The sequence below is a fragment of the Alligator mississippiensis genome, chromosome 6 (assembly GCF_030867095.1).
Source record: "Alligator mississippiensis isolate rAllMis1 chromosome 6, rAllMis1, whole genome shotgun sequence".
NCBI lineage: Eukaryota > Metazoa > Chordata > Crocodylia > Alligatoridae > Alligator > Alligator mississippiensis.
This window is the reverse complement of record NC_081829.1, coordinates 34578510-34584509: the sequence shown is the minus strand read 5'-3', so window position 1 is coordinate 34584509 and position 6000 is coordinate 34578510.

The following is a 6000-nucleotide window of genomic DNA, read 5'->3' as shown; positions in this document are numbered from 1 at the left end:
GGAAATTGGGTGGGTATTTTCCTTCCTTTCCGGGCTGCAGCTGCAGCGTTGCCGGCCCTCTGGGCTGTAAGTTCTGTCTCACTCCTTCACAGTAATGGTAAAACATCATTTCAAGCTGTACCTTGTTGCATATTGTTGGTCAATTAAATTATACAGAACATTGTCTTACACAGAGCAGACAGTAGTAAAAAAAAAAAAAAATACCAATCCCCCCCAAAAAACTCAGTTGACTTCAAGAACAAGTCATGTACCTGTACTATGACTATTCATCTTCCTGGAATACGGATTGTGTGAATATCTTTGCGTGTGTGTGTTCTAAGAGTTTTATTGTAATTAAATTTTACAGTGCCTGCTGAGGGAACGGATGCAATTCCAGTTTGAGTTATAGGACGCTATCAGACAGTTGCCACTGTGATATGCTTTCTCAGTATCAGTGGTCAGAAACCATCCAAGCAAGAGGAGTTAATCTAAGATAAAATAAAGGAGAATCTACCACACAAGTTAAATAGAAAACAGATTAGAAATAGTTTAATTGCATGATGGATTAACTTTGAAAAAAAAAAAATGACCCAGCCTTAGTGATGGGAAATGAATATGAGACTAATCTATGCTCATTGCAGTCTGCATAGATACAGTATCCTACTTTTTCTTTTAATCTGCTATAGGCATTTCATGTTCCCATTGTCTTTCTCTCCTGGGGCTCTTGCTCCTACTCTTCAAGTTCATGCAAGTCAAGGCACAAAGGAATATAGAAAATGAACTCCAAAGTTGTTTCATTTTGCAGGGGTGAGAGGTGGGGAGCAGTAATCTGACTGCAGCAGAAATGCTGTCTTCTACATGAAAACGGAACAAAGATATATTAAACATCCTCTGTAGTATGGTTCAGTTAATCTACGACAAAAAGATGAATATCTACATTCCATTATCTGTAATTGTGTGTATTACATGAAGAGTCATAGTCAAAGTTGTATATTGTTGTTATTAGTCTTTGTCTTATGATATCACCTAGAGGTTTATTTATGTATCACAACTTCATTGTGCTAGGTGCTGTACATGCCCTTTTCTTCCCCTCCCCCTCCCCAGTAATACAATGTGATTATAAATAGGTAGTTCTGCTGTTGTTAATGTTTATTTCCAGCCATTCTTTTGGGCAAGGGACAGACACTCAAAAAGCCCGAGCCTGAATTGATTAAATCTTTACAAGTTAGTCTAATCTGGCTAGGCTAAACCAGTTTGTAAATATTCAGACGTCCCCTCTGGGCTGTGTGGGATGGCTGTTCCTCTTCTATTGTCTCCATGAAGTTTGTTATTGTGTGTATGATAGGTTATACACCTCCACAAAGATGAGTACGAGAGTCAGAATTCACATATAGTGACATTACTGTATGGATAATCAAAATCCTATGATTTTAGTCAGTACAGGCATCCCGCATCTTACGCGGGGGTTACGTTCTAAAGGCAGCGTGTAAAGGCGAAAATCGCGTATAGTGAAATCACATATTACCATGCCAGCGGTGACTGCCTCTGCCTCCAAAACCTCTTGCCGCCGCCACGGAGCCGCATTTAGACCTGTGCAGCTGGCGGCAGCAGTGCAGCATGGGGTGGTGGTGGGGATGGCTGCGTGTCACCTGGCCACCACCACGCTCGGTGGCCGGCCACACAGCTCTGGGCACAGCTCCATGGTGATGGCGGGAGGTTTTGGAGGCAGAGGTGGTCACCGCTGGCAGCGTGGTGGTGGCCGGGCCTCCAGGTAAGCGGCAGCGCCGCGTGCAGACTCAAGCCCCATCCCCCTCCCCACCCGCGTATAGTTGAATTCATGCAAGTTAAATGCATGTAAGATGTGGGATGCCTGTCACATCATTTATTTCTGTAATGAAGACTTGCAAGTGGGTTGGTGTGCCTGCTGCCTTGCAGACTAGCTTTGCTCCTCTGGGAACCACTCATCTCTTAATAACAAACAAGAGCCCTTGCCCCAAACAAACGACTAAAGTAAAATTTAATCTTTCTCCAGGTGTCAGGAGAGGCCTCTGCAGCTCTGGCCCTTTCTTAATAGTGAGACTTTCTGAGTTCCAGACTACTTCTGGGCCACCAATGCTCCTACAGCTTGAGTTCCTCACACCTTCTCCCTTTGGGCTTTTATCTCCCAGTTGGGCTCCTACGCTAGGGTTGTCCGTCTCCCGTAAAGGGCCTGCCACAGAACCAAAGCCAAGTTCCACTTAAAGCTATGTTGGTATTGTTATCATCTTTAGTGGAAATTGGGTCCAGGCCATAGTTAACACAAGGTTAAATGTTTTGCTTATTCAAAATGAAAGCAACTGGATATACAGGTATACCCATATGTGCTATTTAGGAATTCTATAACTGAGGAGGATGTACTTAAATTATTTTTTTCCAATTCAAATAGTTACTTTAAAGCTTACTCTCCTTTCTGCTCATCACGGGCATGTTCTAAAAGAAGTCTTCCTAATCAGTGGTTTTGGATCTATCATTCAAAAACTCTAGCAGGTATTTAAATACTGGTTTGGGGTATAAAAATTCATTACACTCAACAGGCATGGGACAACCATGTGTAATGTTAACTTATGATTCTTACTGTCACAAACTTGTCTATTGGGGGTGCCCAGAGTCCCAAGTATCTCCCAGCTGTCCTGCCACTTGTCTCAAGGAAAAAATGAGTCCTTCAGAAATTTCTTTTTGTCTCTATCTCCCTCAGACCCCTGGCATTTCTCTGGCCTGATGGGCCATTTCTCATATGCCTTTACTATAGAAAAGCTGATTTCCCCATTACAGGCAGACAATGCCTTGGGTGCCTAACCCAATAATGCCTCCTTCTGCTTGAGACCACACTAGCCATATCAATACAATGAAATACAAGAAAGCTTTCATGACACCCCATAAAGCCCCAAAATATAACGGGCTTGTGATACTTTCACTAAAAAAAAAAAAAAATTCCAAACAAACCATAAACCCTCTATTTGTAGTAGATGACAGTAATATTCCCAAGTAAATTCATTTGCCCTATACATTACTTAACTGAATGATCACCATCATGTTTATACTCACTACTGGTCTCTTTAAGCATTGCAATCTTTCTTCCTGACATTAGCATGGCTAATATCTATATTTCCTTTTCCCCCCCATACTCTTTTTCTCAAAAAAATGACAAAAAAAGTGTACTTTGATAATAAAATATTCAGTTCAAGTGAAAAATTGCCTCATAAAACTGGCGTTAGCCAGATAAAAAAAATCAATTAGCCAGTGGGGATTTTTATTAGTCAATCATGTAACTAATTAAAACCATTGATTGATAGCAGAAAACATGGCCACAAAGTTATTTCAGTCCTGTCCCATTAAAATGATCTGTCTACCCCACAGTGTCAGATAAAAGGCATAGGATGGGCTGCTTTATGTTATTTTGCTCTACTTTTTAGGCAATTTTTTATTCAGACAACAGAAGCACTTCCCTATCCAGCAATTCTGACAGGTCATAGGTCTTGATTTGATGCTTATGAACTATCTTTGTTAGCCACAAATAACAGAATACAAATCTCTAACTTTCACCCTTTGCTTCTTCCTTCTACACACTCATTGCTAGATTTACAGGATATCCCATGTCCTTTGATTTTCTCTAATAACCTGTAAGAAATTTCAGTGAACAGAGATCCTGCATAATGGAAAATGACCTCAAATCATTAATATTTTTGAAGTGGTTTTTATCTGAATTTAGGCCAAGATACATAAATCATCATTCTAACTGCCCCCTTCCTGGCAGGGCTCTTAGACATGCTGAGTCTTAAAAATGGTGACATCATCATCCCACGATCCTCTATTTTCAGTAATTAACCTGCATCTCATGCAGTAGCAATCAAACTTAAACTGCTCATAAGCTACTTCGGGGGCAGTGCTTTTGAGGGGAATCAAGAAAGCAGAGGACTTGATAGAATTGGGTGACCTAATGATTGGTTTTTATTTCTGGTGAAAGGATGCTATATGTTGGCATATGAGGAGGGAAACTCAACTCTGCTGCTAATCCATGAATCATGTACAGGAGTGCTAAGGCAAGGTTCCTTGCTAATGTTCCTTACCTAAACTTTGAGAAGGGAGGAGGAAAAAATGTAGCTTCATCTTAATGCTCATTCAGTTAAGAAAAGTGACAAATGTAATAAAGATATTTGTGATTGGGCAGTTGCCCAATGGGAGCTGGGCTTAGATTTTAGAGTGGTAAAGAAGTGAAGAACTGCCAGATAATGGTATTTTTGATTCTTTACCACATTGGACATGATCTGAATGAATGGGCCAACAACAGATCATACACTGCATAATTGTTTAAAAATGGGGGGGGAAAGATTGTGAATGTCACATTATCACTTTAACAACAGAATTAATACATATTGTAAATACATATTCCCTTTTATCTGTGTAGTAAAAATAACAGAATGTAGGATAAGGCATTTGGCCAAGGAATTGTTCACAGATGGCTTCAACAACCTTTATTAAGCATTCTACTTGTGTTTATTTTAATTACCCGCACATTAACATTTCTTCTCTTTATTGATTCTACAGCCTGCTCTGTGAGGACAGACATCTGTACCCAGGATGAATCCCTTTGGGGCCTTGGCAGCTTGTACATTCAGAGCTTTACCTCCTTCAGCTTGGCCTTGTTTACATGGCCTTGATACTTATAGCTCTTGATGCTGCACCAACACTAATGCAGTTGTTTGCAATATTCATAATGGGTATGATAACCAAGACAGAGCTCAGGTGTCTGGTGAATTTTTTCCAACGTCTTCTCAATCTGCTCTGAACAGAGTTAGGTGGCAGTGAGTGAATGAGTTGTTTGTTTGTTTTTAAGAAATCTACCCTGTGTTGGTATATATGTAAAATGCTACCAGGATAAAAACCATCTACTCAAAAATTCTGCTTACTTGTAATTGTAGTCTCAAAGAAACTGAAAATATATTTATCCAATTGTTACATTAAACGCTTAATGGACAAAAATGGATTCAACATCCTATAGAACTTTCTGTATGTTAGATTAATAGGGACCAACCTTTTGGGGAGGCATGCCACAAATTAACACTAGACCATCCTCACATGGCACTCAGATCCCTGGCCCCGGCCCAATCTCCTGCTCCCTGCCTGATCTGATGCTCTGCTTTCTTTTCCCTGCACTATCTGTCACTGTACTGCCTGTCCCCTCCTCAATCTGTGCCACTTGTGGCAGCTGTGCCATCAGCTGCTGGTTACCAGAATAATTTATGAACTTCTGTTATGCTGACTTTAAAAAGTTTTGAATTTGGCCTTGTAGGACTTCATGTTTTTCAAGCCTATTTTCTCCTGCTTCTGAACTCCTGGCTAGGGACAGACATTCAAAAAGCCTGAGCCTGAGTTGATTCAGTCTTGGCAGGTTAGTCTAACCTGGCTAGGTTAAATCACTTTGTAGCTGTACAGACATCCCAGAAATTCAGGCACACGCCTTCAGTGGCTCAGGATAGAAGCCAGGGGGTGCTAGAGCAGCCCTCCCTTCCCTTGCACAGGCCTGAGATGACGGGTGTGGCTAGGCCAGGACAGGATTAGGGAGGGGTTCCCACCCTTCTTGAATGATAACAGAGCATTTATCAGCTCTGTTATCAGCATGTATCACTCCATCAGAAAACAAACAGCCTCTCTCTCATTAGTTCAAACTGTTCTTTAACAAAGAAGGAATGGAGGAACATTAGCAGCTTGAGCTTTGATTAGCTCCAAAAAGCCTTAAGCCCAATGCTGTTGTCTGCCACAGCACAGACCATAGCCAGCATGTAGTCTACTAGCTAATGTTGGGATGTGACTTTAAGGCAGAGGGGTTGGGGGATCCCTGCTTAGCAAGGAGTGGGGAGGAGAGAGGGAAAGCAGAAGGAAACCAGGCAGATGCTGCTGTGCCTGCAAGCTGCTGCCAGAGGTGCAGCAGAGGGGAGGGAAGGGGCCAGCCCTGCTGTGGAGCAGAAAGGCCCACCTATCTCA